Source organism: Lemur catta, chromosome 2 (assembly GCF_020740605.2).
Source record: "Lemur catta isolate mLemCat1 chromosome 2, mLemCat1.pri, whole genome shotgun sequence".
Classification (NCBI taxonomy): domain Eukaryota; kingdom Metazoa; phylum Chordata; class Mammalia; order Primates; family Lemuridae; genus Lemur; species Lemur catta.
Genome location: NC_059129.1, coordinates 84,026,506 through 84,042,569, shown reverse-complemented (window position 1 = coordinate 84,042,569; position 16,064 = coordinate 84,026,506). Strand labels below are relative to the sequence as shown.

General features: G+C 34.2%; 1 protein-coding gene across 3 annotated transcripts in view; it reads right to left on the bottom strand.

The window, feature by feature from the left end:
• Nucleotides 1–16,064, bottom strand: part of ZNF292 (zinc finger protein 292) — a 93,344-nt gene that overhangs the window by 53,207 nt on the left and 24,073 nt on the right. The window contains exon 2 of one of the 3 annotated variants that reach the window (XR_006733532.1): nt 10,606–10,850. The exons of the other annotated variants lie outside the window; for them this stretch is intronic. The gene's annotated coding sequence lies outside the window, so the exon portion shown is untranslated. Of the gene's footprint in view, nt 1–10,605; nt 10,851–16,064 lie in introns of those variants that run through there. 3 annotated transcript variants of the gene reach the window in all.

The following is a 16,064-nucleotide window of genomic DNA, read 5'->3' as shown; positions in this document are numbered from 1 at the left end:
AACAGAGAGAGTCAACAAAACCAAAATCTGGTCATTTGAAAAAACTTAAAAAAAAAAATCCATTGGCAGAATAGATCAAGAAAAAGGGCACAAATAAATAGTATTAGGAATAAGAAAGGGGCCGTAACTACAGAAGCAATACAGATTTTTTAAATCATAAAATATACCAAATGACCTTATTTCTTATTTGAAATAACTTAAAATCTGAATAAAATGAGAAATGTTCTAGAAAAACTTATTTAAAATACCTCAAGAAGAGAAAAAAGTCTTTACCCACTAGAAAACCGAATCCAGCTTAAAAAAAAATCACCAGATGATTCTTATAGAAAAATCTAGCAAACAATCCTTTAGGAAACAGATCACCTCTTTATTATAGAAACTTCTGGAAGAAAAGAAGGGAGCTAAGAGAAGGAGGGAAAATTCCCTAATTCATTGTTTGAAGCTGCTATAAACTTAGAGCAAAACTTGGTATACATGGTATGAGAAAGGAAAAATCATAGGCCAATCTCAGTCATAAACATTTAAAAATCTTATCAAACTAAATCCTACAATAAACTTTTAAAAATGTTAAAAATATTTTGAAACAATCACAAAGTTACAGAAAAGTTGGAAACATAGTACAGAGAAATTTTTTCCCTAAATCATTTGGGAGTTAGTTGTCAATCTAATTTCCCACTGCCGTCAAATAGTGTATGTGTCCTACAAAAAGGACATTCTCCTACATAACCAAAGTATGAGCATCTGAAATTAGGAAATAAATATTAATACATTACAACCATTTGATCCTCAGTTTAATCCTTATTCAAGTGTGTCAATCAATTCTCCCAATGATGTCTTTTATAGAAAAGGCTACCACTGCAAACCACGCTGTGCATTTAGTTGCCATGTCTCTAAGTCCTAAATGAGACTTACAGACTCTTAAAAGGACCCTTTGAACCACTGAAGATTACAGGCCAGTTATCTTGTAGAATATTCCTCAATTCAGGTTTCGTATTTTCTCCTGAAAATACCTGATTAGATCTATGTTATGCATTTTTAAAGGTGGGAATATCATAGAAGATGGTCATTTCTTCTCATTATATCCTATCAAATGGTGCATTATGGATGATGTTCATTTTGATCCCTTGATTAATGTAGTGTCTTCCCTCCTCACTTCAATTAGGCTATGACTACTGTATGCTGGAACTGGCTGCCTCTCTAGGTAGTTCTCCCTTCTTGCTCTCCCTAGGCTCTGACATCCTCTGCCAGGCTGCCCCTCTGCCAAGATGCCCTCCTCCCCTGGCTCTGGCTCTGGCTCTGGCTCTGACCCTCCTCACCAGAGTGCTTCTTCCCCTCAACCCCATGGATGCCCTACTCATCTCACTTGGGCTCTGAATCCCCACACACAGCCACACCAGTCACCTCCCTATGGAGTCCTCCTTTCCCTGATTAGGCTCTGACCCCTTCTCCATCACCAAGTGACTATGTGGGGCTATCCTCCTCAACCAACCTGGGCTTTGACACTCCACTCTGCCCACCACAGCACCCTTACCCCCGCTGCAGACATCAACTTTGCTCCACCCTACATATGGCTTTAGCACTGAATAATTCAGGAAGAGAAGAGAAAGGGCCGCATTATATTTTTTATATGTTTTTTTGGGCCCAGGAGGATTTATCCTAGAAATGTGAGGATAGCTTACAATTAGGAAAATCTAATGTAATTTACAATGACAATAGATTATAATGGGGAAACTATATGATTATCTCAATAAAAAAAAGACATACAGTAGTCCCTCCTTATTTATGGAGAATATATTGCAAGACCCCCAGTGGATGCCTGAAACCATGGAAAGTACCAAACCCTATACTATGTTTGTCCTATGCATATACAACTATGATAAAGTTTTACTTATATATTAGGCACAATAAGAGATTAACAACAACAATAAAATAGAACAATTGCAACAATATAATGTAACAGAAATTATGTGACTGTGATCTGTCTTTCTCTTAAAATATCTTATTGTATGCAATATTTTTGGATCAGGGTAACTGAAACCAAAGAAAGCAAAACCAAGGATAATGGGGGACTACTCTAGCAAAACTGTGGATAAGGAGGGACTACTGTAATAGAAATGCAATTTGAGGTAAAGAAAAATCAAAATCTTACAAGGAATAAAAGAAAAGCTCCTTAACTGGCAGAGTGTATTCAGTAAAACCCACAGCAAACTTTATTCTTAAGTGTCAAATGTCAGAAGCATTTGGTTTCCAACTCAGAAACAAAACAAAATAACCGGTCACTCCTTCTATTCAACACTACAGGGCTAATCAGTGCAATCAGAAGAAGAAATGAAAGTAATACGGCTGGAAAGAAAAAAATGTCATTATTGTAGACAATGCATGCATAAGAAGTCCAAGAGCATTCAGTACAGTAGCCAATCATTACACAAAATCAACTGCAATTCTATTCAAAAAGTAAACAATGACAAAGTGTAATTGTGAAAAAGATAACATTCACAATAACAAAACCCATGAGGTACCTATGAATAAATATAAAATATTTATAATTTCAGAAAAAAATTATGAAACCACTTAAAGAATAGAAGGTGGCAGCATAAATGGAAATACCACATACATGGATGTTGGAAGACAAAATTTAAAGATGACAATATGGTCCAAGTTTAATCTAAAAAGTCAAAGCAATGCCGATGAAATCCCTCATAGAATTTTTTATAGAACTTGACAGGCTGATTGTAAAATTCGCAAGGCCAAATCAATTTTGATGAACCAGATGAGACTACCTGCCCTAATCAGACAGCAGGACTTATCCTAAATCTATACAGAAATTAAGATAGTGTGGTATTATTATAGGCATAGATGATAGGAAAAGAAAGAGCTTTAAAACAGAGCTAGGTATATATGGAGGTTAGTATATAACAGATGTGCCATTAGAAATCAGTGAAGAAAGTAGTGACTATTCCAAAATAGTGCTGAAACAACCAGCTATACAGGAAAGAACAATTACAACATTTAGGATTAAATACCTAAATGTGAAAAGCAATACTTTAAAACTTTAGGAAGAAAATATAGGAAAATATCTTAAGGCCTTGGGGAAATGACAGATTTCTTAAACAAGACACAAAACACACAACTATAAAGGAAGACAATGATAACTGCAGCTACATTAGAATTAAACTCTTCTGTTCACCGAAACTCCATAGAAATCAAACGAAAAGCTACAAACTGGAAAGAAACTTTGCAACACATATTCACAAATACATAGTAACAGGCATAATACAAAATTTATAATATAAAAATAACTTCTACAAATCAGTAAAAAAGAAACTAATAGAAAAATAGGCAAAGGGTAAAACAACTAAACAGAGAATCCAGTAGAGAGAGAAAATTCTGTGATCAGCTAAAATCCCATGTTCACTTTGGAGTAAAAAAAAAAAAAAAGATTCTCCTGATTATAACAGAGAAGGTGGTTATTCCCAACTACGAAGTTTGTCTGAAGTCTGACTTCAAAGGGCTGATGTTCACTTTCAGTTCCCAAATCTGCCTCAGCATCTCCAATTTGAGCTTGTCCATCACCATATTTCCTTCTGAGGATGTTGCCTTTGTATCATCTTTCTCCCAAACTGTGAGAATTTAGGAGTCTCTCAAACATATGATGAAATCCAAGATTACTTAATAATCTTACTTCCACATTGTTCTGGTTCAGATACTTGATCCCCTATATTTCAGTCTATTGTCCCTGGCAAATAGCCCACTGGAGTAATTGTTTCAGCAGCACTTTAGCATTTTCAAAAATAATCAATCATGAATCTCCCATACACTCAAATGTTAGGGCATGAGGTAACCATTCACAGAAACTGAGCTTCTGACAGCTCTGAGTCCTTAAGTAATCTCTAAAATGGATGCTATAAACACAATCTCCAGACTTTCTCAGAATTCTGGCTCCAAGGACTACTTTTTTGGCAGCATTTTAGTGAAATGAGCCAATCATAACCCCAAAATTTCCCTATTCCTTACTCTGATGTGGTGTGGCCCATTAATTTCTCTAGTTCTTATAGAATGCATCCTTTGCTATAAGCAAGGATTACAGAAGCAACTAGATCAATATCTTGGTGCAAAGGGTCTCAATTTTGGACTAATATGAGCATGTTTGATGCTAAACTATTCACAATGCCCACAAATGACTAATTTCCTAAGAAACCTAATATTAATGGAGGCAGAGATTTCAAAAAAATAATGTCTAGTATACAATCTAGAGAGGTAACATTTTTATAGTCCATCTACTGAATTAATTTTCACAATGCTATGTAACTGTTTTTCCATATAGAACACTCCAAAGAGGACAATTTTGATCATCAGCTAGTCTCCACAATATTTCTTTGTATTTATTTTCCAAGAACCATAACAGCATATCTCTGGTTGATCTGTACCTTCACACTGTGACTCCCACAGTCGAGCAGTCATAATAAGGTAAACACACGGCTCAAATGTAAGGTGATGATTTTAGCCAAACACACAGCAAAATATCACACGTGGGAGGTACAAAATCCTAAAGAGTAAATCCCCTACACAGAATGTAACCCTAGTATCTTCAGGGACCCAGCACCCGGTACATGTATATAATCATAATCAAAGAAACAGAGTCTAGCTGCCATAAATAATTAGGGTACGAGTTTCAACTCAACTTGCTGGGGCTAAGCCAGAAAAGGTGCCACAGTCTACTCAGTGTGCCTAAAATGGGCCAAATGCCACATATAATAATGCATGCTTACTTTAGAACATGAAATACAATGGTAGGAAACCCAGCTTAAAAGGTGATCAGTTCCCTTCACTTCTATATTCTGTAGTAACTGCCCTAAATGGTAATAAAATTCAACAGAAATAGATTTTTCCTTAGTCACCTATATTTTATTTGCTGGTCCACTTTTTGAGTAAAACCAAATGAAAAACATTTTCTGAGAAAAAAATGTTAATCAATATCGGCTGAACTATTAATACGAAGAACAGTTCTCAGCACAATAAATGTACTGAGACAACTGGATAGCCACACATATAAAGATGAAATAAGACAGTTACCTTGTATCATACACAAAAATTAGCTCAAAATGGAACATACTTAAATGAAGAGCTAAACCTATAAAACTTCTGGAAGAGGTTTTAGATACAACACCAAAAACATGTCTGTTAAAAAAAGCTGATGATTGGGACTTCAATCAAAACTTAAAACTTCTGCACTTCAAAAGACTCCATTAAGAAAACAAAAAGCCACTGGCTGAGAGAAAATGTTTGCAAATGATATAACTAATAATGGGCTTGTATCCAAAATACATAAAAAACTATTCCAACTCTATAATAAAAAGACAAACCACCAATAAAAACTGGGCAAAAGATTTAAATGGACAATTTTCCAAAGAAGATAACAAATGGCTAAAAAAGCACACAAAAAGATGCTCAATATTATTAGCCTTTAGGGAAATGCAAATTCAACCATGAGATACCATGTCCTCTAGAATGGCTATAATTAAAACGATAGTACCAAGTGTTGGTGAGGATAGAGAAACTGGAACACTCCTGCATTCATTGCTAGGGAAAATGTAAAATGGTCCGGCCACTTTGGAAAATAGTCTGTCAGTTTTGTAAAAAGTTAAACATAAACTTACTATTCAAACCAGCAATTCAACTCCTAGCAATCCACCTAAAATGAATATAATCATGTTGACAAAAAATTTGTATGTGAATGTTCACATCAACACTATTCATAACAGCCAAAAACTGGGAACAACCCAAATGCCCATCAATGGTGTGAACGTATAAACAAAATGTAATATATCCATATAGTTGAATATTATTCAACAATAAAAAGGAATGAAATATTTCATAGCTTTTGTCCTACTTAGTGAGAATATTCACATATTTTGCTGTGTTTTCTGGGATGCAACCCATGGACCTTCTGAAGTTAAGATACAGTGTATGCACCATATTATTTTTCTGAAAGCCAAAATATTCCAAATTCTGAATCACTTCTGGCCACAATAGTTCCAGATAAGTACTGCAAAATTCACAATTAGTAATTTCTACAAGCCCATCTATCACATTTAAGTATTTTACATTTATAATAACATATATTAAGCCTCACCCATTTCCGAACTACAAATTAATTTAGTATTTTTTAATTATAAAATGACTAAACGTGAAACACATAAACATGCAATAAAGACTTGGTTATGTTAGAATTTAAATGTTAAGCAAATTAATGTCATTTATGGCATAGATCTGTAGCTATCTGAATTTTCTCCCTGATTCAAGTCAAATTTGTAGAATCAATTTGAAATTAATGAAAAAGAAAATACCAATCAATATATATTAAACATTGCTTAAAATAGCAATGGTTCACATATTACTTTTTTCAGGAAAAATTAATAACTAATTCAGAGATACCTGTTAAAAAATACTTAAAATATTCTCAAAATAGAAATGTCTGAAAGCCCCTTTAGCTGTAGCACTCTCATAACCCAGAATCAAAGATGGAAAATATGTACTGTTGAAAGCTAGAAATGAATGTGAGTCTTTCAAGTAAAACTGATACTTCTTAGATAATAATTTGAAACTAACTCCAGCTCTACTTAATCCTTTTTTTTTAAAAAGAACATATGTTAAAAATCTGATATCCTCAAATTGTATTCAACTTTCAAAAACATTTATGCTACCATCCCACTTACTGCAGTTAAATGAAATACTAAATTTTCTACTATGGGATGGATTTCCAGAAAAGCAACTGCTAGGATAAAGCAAACAGATATGTTACTTTACTGACAGATTTACTGGCCAGACTGCCTTCCCAAAAGGTTTTCTCATTTCCACCAAAGTTTGAGGGCATCTTTCTATTGCCTCCAGTAAGAAGTGATATACAGCCCATTTAAATTCAATAGTTTCTCTAATTTGCATTTATTAAACTATTAACAAATCTGACCTCTTTTTTTGTTTGTTGAACATTTGGATTTGTTATTCCATGAACTGTATGTTGCTCTGTTCTAGTTTCTACCACATATTGTCTCCCTTCTTGTCACTCTGTAACAATGTATATATTACAGAAAGTCACCTTTTGTTCATCACTTTTGTAAATAATTTCCTGGACCTACTGTTTTGCCTATTGACTTTTATTATTTTTGCCATACAAAAATTATTTTTATATTATGAAATATATACTTTGTAGGTATAAAATGAAGACTAGAAAGTCTTTACTAGGAATGTATCTCAGACTTCTGGACTAAACACGTAGTCCAGATTATCTTGCAAGATTTTTATTGTGTGTGTGCATAACATGTCTTTGCTTTTGCACAGTTCTGATATGCACAAATATTAGTTACCACAGTTTAGTTAAATAATAGTCCCCAATAACCCAGTTCAACTGTTAGGTACCATAGTGTATTACCTTTGAGTAACTGTACAAAGTTTGTGGCGAGCTATGTGGTCCACAAATTACTATATAAGTAAGAGTTGTGGACCATGATCAGTAAGTAATCACATAGCTTATCTCAATGTCTGCCAGCAACTGGTCACTGGGCATCTGTTTGTTACTCAGTGCATGCACAGACAGCAAAGTGTGTAACTGTGTTGTCTTCCTGTCTCCCAATGATAAACTCACTTGACATTTCACAAAAATAAATAATCAAAAGAGGGAACTGACCAACAAAGATGGAAAAAAAGCAATAATTATGACAAAAGTAATAATGCTGAAAGTGAAATTGGAACTGGTTGTAACCAAAAGGATGAAAGTATCCTGAGGAAAAAATTAATATTAATGGCAGTCTCAGAGATACTGCATGACTTTGGAAATGCAAAGTACTGTATGAAATGTTGAAAACTAGTACAAATTTAGAAAAAGATATGACAATTTGGCAAGGCATAGAAGAGATGCATGCTCCATATCTTAAGTTATACAATGAGAAGGGGCAAGTACTGTTGAAACTACTCTTGATAAGCTTTGTATGAATAGAACACCTTAATTCTCAATTTTCTAATGTTTTAAATTATTTAGGTAATTTTAAATTGTTATTTAAATTATTATTTTACATTTTTGGTGTATTTTTAAGAGTGTTATATTACTGTTTTTTCCATTTCACTATGTATTTATGATCAATGATTAGAGTTAATGGTTTAATAAAAAAACTTAAAGATCTGGGGAAAATTATTAAATTTCCAACTGATAATATTAAGATGCAGTTTCAGCTCTCATCATTTATACAGTACCTCAAAGTATACCATGCAAAGCGAAGATTGTGGTATTTAAATCTTTAATCTATCTACAAAACAGTTTTGTATGGGGTGTAATGTGAAGGTCCATTTTTATTTTCTTCTTTGGACAGCCAGTTTATGCCAAAATCCTTTCATTAACTTTTCCCATGGAATTGAACACTATGTTGTCATACACTAACTTCTCAATATATACCAGCATTTGAATTCTCATTCTATACTAGTTCTACTCATGTATTTTTCTATTCTTTAATTGTTTACATAGTGTTATGGTCTAAATTGTGGAAAGGCAAATCCCCCTTTCACTATTCTCTGGCATAGTTTTCTTATCCACTCTTCAACATTTCACTTTGTTTTAAACTACTAACACTATGTTAACTAATAACAGTAATAACAGGAATCCTTATCTATATCCTATTCTTATTGGGGAGAACTTTAGTGTTTTATCATTTAAAATTATTTCCTACTGGTTTTTAAACATTATTGTTTATTATATTTAGATAATTTCCTTCTATTTTTATTTTATAGGGTTTTTATTAGAAAGGGTGGTTGATTTTTATCAAATGCCATCTTTAGCATCTACTTAATATGGGCTTATTATATAGATGTCTGTCCAGATGCTTAACCAACATTGAATCCCTGTAACATCTGCTTCATTACAAGGATTTTTTATATATATTGCCAGATTCTATTTCTTAATACTTTATTTAAATTTTTGCATATATAGTCTACAGTCTTCTTTTTTGACATTATGTTAGGTTTTGATCTTAAAGTTATTTTGGCTTTATAAAATGAATTTGGGAGCTTTCAATTTCATGGCCTACAATAGTTTTAAAAATTGAACTAGTGTCTATTCAGACTTTTCTTGGTTCAGTTTCAGTAATTTGTATTTTATATGGAAATCCACTATTTTCTCATTTTCAAATTTGCTGAATTGACAAAACCCTCTTCTGCATGTGTGAATGTATCTAAGTGTGCATAGGATTATAGGAGCTTTAAAAAAAATTATGGAAGGGTACAAACTAAGTTAATAAGGATTTCCTAGAGAGGTTAGGGTGTACGGAGGAATGTCCATGATAAAAATATGTAAAATGGTCCCTTTTGTGCAAAATTATATAATGTATATTGGAATGCACAACATGCATGAACACACAGTAACTAATTGTTATTAAATAATGATGGAATTCTAAGATAAAAAAAATCCATTTTCAACAGGGCCTAAAAAAAACCTTCAACACCCTTAACCCTAAAAAGGGTATCTATATGTATATTCACTGTTTTAAAGTCACAGAATTATTGCATTAGATTTAGAAAGACTACTGAGGTATTTTGTTGGACCTCCTCATGTGATAAATTATGCCCTAAAACCATACAAAGTATTATGTAGAAAGTATTTTCTCCTGGTCTGTAGCTTGCCTCTTTTAGCATGCTTTTCACCATAAAAAGGTTATCTGTAGTCAAATCCATCAGTGTATCTTTAATGGTTTCTAAGTTTGTGTTTCCCTTAGAAAGCCTACTCCATTGTAAAGCATATGTCTATGAAAAGACAATTCTCAAACCTCCCCAGTTATCAGCAATATAAAGATGAAAGGCAAGAAGGAGACATCATTTCACAAAATATTCTGAACCAAACTGTAGCCCAAAATATATATTGCAAACAACCTGAAAGCCACTAATAGAAGATAGTTTAATAAATTACGGTATATCCATGCTAAGGAATGTTACATTTTTAAAAAATGAAGTAGCTTTGAATATAGATGTGAGATGTCCAGGATATATTAGGTTAAAAAAAAAGTATGACACAGAATAATATGGATTATATTATCCCACTATTTAAATATACACATATAAATGAATTATATTTGTTTAAATACATAGGAAAGTATCTAGAAAGATACTCAGTTTTTTTAACTAGTTACCTCTGGAGGAAAGAATGGAACAGGACAAGGAAGATAGTATCTTTGTATTGTCTCCATTTTTAAATAACAAGAATGCTATTTTTATAACTTAAAAAAATAGTAAAGAAAAAAAATGAAAAGAGACCAGTACACTAGTCTCCTAACACTACATACTGGTGAGTTAAGAAAAACTAATCAAATAAAAGTATTGTATGTATCTGACTTAAAGGGTGCTTCCAGTGTCTAGGAAACTTTGTTAGAACTGAATTTTGAAGGATGCTAATGATTAAATCACATTTCTATGGATATACTGACACCAATGACCTCATCCCAACCAGTGATTTCACTGGCTCCTAGTATATCAAAAACCCTATAGGCAGATTAAATATTAGAGTCTAATTTCTGGGCATTGTATATCACAAAAAATATTAAAACTTAACCAAAAGTAAAACAGACATATGCTTCAAAGATGTTTATTAACTATTTAAATGTTCCTTTGGAGAAACTTTTTCTGCAGACTTCTTAAAAATATATATCCACTGGACTAAGAAGTTTATTTCCAGGTAAATTTCACTGCAAGCAAGCACAGGCAATCTTCATTGCTCCGAGACCTTAAAAATCTTCTAGGATCTTCTTCCTTGAAAATGGTCACTTCCAAGACAATGTTCACCAATACCTCTGAAAGTACTTGAATGAAGAAAGCTGAGAGTAGAGCATAAACATAATAAATGAATTTTGTTAGTTATTATGGGGTATTATGATTTACACAGATGTAAAAATGGAAGGACTGTATATGAAACGTAACCTCTGTTTTGCAATTTTTTTTCACAATCAAAAGACTTAGAATGCCCCTCCAACACATACATACACACATACACAGGCGGTATGAGCTAACTGAAAGAGCTCCAATGGCCAAAGTTGGAACAATCTGAGCAACAAAATAAAGCAGTACCTGATTGTAATGTGAAGTATAAAATAAATATCCATGAATCCATACTGATGTAAAATAAATGACTGAATAAATAAATGCGGGAGAAGAGAAAAATCTCCCATGTAGAAGAATTCGAAATAGTTTATCTAGATTCTGCCCTCAGGGAGGCAGAGCATAACATTCACTCCTTAAGTGTGGGGTGCACACAGTGGTTTCCTTCCAAAGAGCACAATATGGAAAGGGGGGGTGGGGTTAAAGAATAACATTACAAGTGGAGAAATCTGACAAACACTAATAAACCAGATGACTAAGGTAAATATCAACAGTGTTAAGTCATGTCCACAATATATACCTTTGATGATGTCATGACAATGGTACTTTACCTCTGCGGTCTTCTTGCCAAAAACCCATAATATCAGCCAAATCATGAAAAAAACAGGACAAATTCTAATTGAGGGATATTCTATACAATATATGACCATTACTCCTAAAACCTGTTATGGTCATCAAAAACAAGAAAAGTCTGAGAAATAATCACAGCTCAGAGGAGTCTATGTAATGTACATCCTAGATGGGATCCTAGAACAGAAAAAGAAAACATTAAGATAAAAACTAAGGAAATCTGAATAAAGCATGGACTTTAGTTAATAATAGTAATAAATGAACACTGGTTCATTAATTGTGACATATGTACTATACAAATGCAAAATATAACTAATGGGAAACTGCCTGTGAGCTATATGTGAACTCACTGTACTATCTTCACCGTGTTTCTATAAAATTAAAACTATTCTAATAAAACAATTTTTAAGCATTTAAGAAATCCTTCATTATTATGTTCATTTTAAACTCAATATCTGGCTATTTTTACATGAAAGACAACAGTGAACTAAACTTTCCAGAATAATAAAAAGATTAAGATGGCTAGCTATGTATTATTCTAAACTTCAGAATTTTTTATACAATTTAGAAAATTAACATGAAAACTGACATTCTAAAAACTAATCTTGACATAAGTATTTTCTAAGAACTTTAAATAGTAATCTAAATTTCAAGTTAACATTGTTGCAAGCTAGTGTTATCTGATTTGTTCTCCCTTACCAGTCCAAGGAAATACTCATAAAATCACCCTTGGACATATACAATGCTTATACAGTTCCTGGAACTTAAAATACTGGTTAAAAATCTGAGATGTCAGGATAAATTAAGCAAAGCAAAGATGCCTATAGCAGAAATACACGCCAGGAAGACAGTTAAGAGATTTCAACGTATCTGCCAGTTAGGCATCTTTACCTTAAAGGCTCTCTTTGCTTAAGCTGTCAATTTAGCAGCCTGGGTTGTTTCCCTTCTAGTACCATTTATATACCCCTCTTTCCAGATGCTTTCAGGAGAGTACAATTTCTAGGCAAATAAAGGAGGGAAGCACACAGACCGTAGAAGAATCAAAATTCACTCTGGGAGAGTTGTTTTTCATGTACTGTTTCTAGCAAAGTACAAAATGCTCAAAATATCCAGGAATAAATTACCCAGCCATATTTTGTTTGGCTCATGCAGTCTTTAGGGTTTTATTACCCCAGACTTTTTGAATTAGTTGCCAATATCTAAGATTGAAACATTACATACAAAAACCTGAATTTCTAGTTTTTCTTGAAAAATCAGAAGATTTAGCAATACTGGCCAGCATTCCCACATGGCAGCAATAAGCAGACATACAGCAGTTGATGAATCAGGGTAAGAACTCTCTAGTTTCCCACTATCCTTTCCCTATCCAAGTCATTAATTTACATGTCTAGGGTCTGTAGGTATTTAAAGTTACAACTGCTGGCATAGATAAACATCTAACTAGTGAAAGCAGCTTTTGATCCATGAGCATCAAACTATATTAAGTCATCAGTAAGTATCACATATTTGACCACAGAATAGGTTTATCCAACAGGGTTTATCCAACAGACCTCTAGCTTAAGATCTGGCTGTGGATATGTATATTTTCAAGCACTAAGTGGCCAGACCCTAGAATCTAAAGATTTAATCAAGTGAGTTATTGAATGAGATGACTAAAAAAAGTTTATTGATATTAATAACGATTGATCTGAACCCATAATTAACTTGTTATGTTTACTGCAGTAGTTTCTTTTTCCTGAAAACTTGGATCCTTATTTGTGTTAAGATTAGAAATTAAACACATCACTTGAGAGAGAAAAAAGTAATTTATTAGCTCATATAATAGCTAGAAAAAACTAGAATGATGATACATAACTAGAATACTGAATTTACAAAACCATACATACCAAAAGCTCCGGTCTTACCCTATTTGTTTATACCATGAACTTTTGCTGCTAATATAATGGGGAAGTAGATCGAAAAAAATATGAGTTCAAGCTTTCAGAGAAACTATTAGTTCAAGAATACAGGAACAACTATAACAAAAGACTGGACTCAACAGCAACAGAGTGGCTTGCCTCTTTGGAGATCCTTCTACTCCAAATTCCCCAACTTACCCAGGTTTCCCCATTTTTATTATCTGCTTGAAATCTTATCTACTTGAGATACATTCACACAGCATCATAAATTAGATCATTTTCTTCACCAGCTGAGAGTTCCTTCATACTTAGTACTTAGAGGATAGGAGGTTTGAGTGAGGATTCAAAGTGTATTCATGGAAATTCGAGAACATTGGGTACTTGGGAAAGAGGCCTGGAGAAGGGGAGGGAGTGAAAATGAAGTGCTCAGGCATGCCCAAAACAAAACTATTATTTCTAAATTTGGTAGTGGTCTTTCCTGCATGGCATGCTGTTCCTAGAATACAAAGTCACATTAAAGTATACACTGTGAATAAAAAAAAAAACTTGTGTGTAATTAGTCCGGGAATTTTACCTCCGTTAATAACCAAAAAAAGTATGCTTGAAGGATTCTTTGTACGTTAATGAGTTGACTGACTGACAGCTGGCAGCCCCTAGGGTAGCTTCAGGATGCCATGCAGGCTGGTCACCAGGCAAACAAAAGCATGTTCAGAAGTTTGGGACTTTCAGGCCCACCTCTTCAACCTCCAGGGAGGGGAAAGGGGCTGAAGAATTGATCATTGGGAAATGATTTTATCAATGGTGTCTATGTAATGAAGCCTCCATAAAAACCCCAAAGGACTGGGGGTTTGGGGAGCTTCTCGATAGCTGAACATGTGAAAGTTCCTAAGGGCTGGCATGCCTTGGGAGGGCACAGAAGTTCCCAGAGCCAGTTTCCCCATACATACCTTTCCCTATATATATCTCTTCATCTCCATCCTTGGTAATATCCTCTATAATAAACCAGTAAATGAAAAAAGAGTATGCTGAAGTTCTAGAAGAATACAAAGGGTATGCCAACAAAATGAAAATTATTGTATTAATTAAATTTCCATACTGTGTTAACTGAAGTAGTGCAGATCATAATCCCAAAAAACACAATCCCTAATGCTGAAATCTGAAAAGATCAAAATCCCTAACATCTAAAATCTTGAAAATCACAATACTGAAAGATTAAAATTCTGAAATGTTTAACTCCCCAAAGTGAACACTAAGGAAAGAATTCGTACCTTTCTGGTTGTTTGCAAGATAGTTGTATCATATTAGTTGCATCATATTGCCTTGTTATTGTTTGTATTTGGAAATTAAGTATGGCTTAAGGAGATGCATATGGGCACAAAGTTGACAAGGTGTGGACTTGTGTACTTAATTTTATGTGTCAACTTGATTGAATTAAGGAATACCTAGAAACCTGTTAAAATATTATTTTGGGTACGTCTGTGAGGGTGTTTCCAAAGGAGATTAGTGTGTGAATCTGAGTGGACCAGGGAGGGGAAGATCTGCTCTCAATGTTGGTGGGTACCATCTAATTAGCCAGGGGCATGGAAAGAGCAAATACAGGAGCTGGGATGGGCTGGGCTTGCCAGCCTTTCTTTGGGTTCCAGGACTTAAACTAGCTGCTCTCCAGGGTCCCTCAGACAGAGTTTCCTTGGTTCTGAGGCTTTATTGAGGTCTCCTGTCTTGGACTTGTAACATGGAAGGGAGTCGTAGCGTAAGTAGCTCCATTTTGCTTCTGACCCCCTGTGGTAACATCCTTTAGGTTAAAACCTTCTGCTTAGCTCTGTGCATAGGCTAGAAAAAAAGATGGGCTAGAAGAAAGAAAACTATGCCCTTCCCAAAACTAACTCCTGAGGAGATACGAAAAGCATACACACAATTAACAATACTATGGTAAAGATTTTTAGGAATATCCTGACCCAACCTTCTTCCTCCAAACTTAACAAATGAGGAAGAACAGAGAAGTTTTACAACTTCCTTGGACCCTTGCTGATGCCCAGATGTCTGTAGTATTCAATTACGACTTGCAACCCAGCCCCCCTTTTCCCCTTCCCTTAAGATAAAAAGGAGCCTAAAATTCATACTAATTTAAGATGGTTCTTTAGGACATTAGTCTGCCATCTTCTCAGTTTGCTAGCTCTCCAAACGGAAGTCACTTTCCTTGCCCTAACATCTTGCCTCTTGACTTATCGGCCATCCTGTGGTGAATGGTATGAGTGAGCTTTAACTCAGTATAGACTGAGCCATGCTAACAGAATCCCCAGGGTTGCCAGTTTGCACACAACCTGTCAGGGGACTTCTTGGCCACCATAATCTTGTTAGCCAATTCCCCTAATACATCCCATCTTATATATCTATATACATATCCTATTGGTTCTATCTCTCTGGAGAACCCAGACTAATACAGATTTGGTATTAGAGAAACCAAGTACCATTACTTCTTACTGTATTCCTTCCAACACAGTGGAAGAGATCTGTGAAATTGTTCCCTCAAAAAAAGGCTTTGATAAATTAAGTGTACTAGGCTACTTAATGGTGAAAGATAAAAGTTTATGAGCTTATTCTTACTGGTGCTGTGAAAGTAGAAAATCATTTAATTGCAATGGCTGAGCAATCATCAGACTTTCAAATGGACAGCATACACCTGAA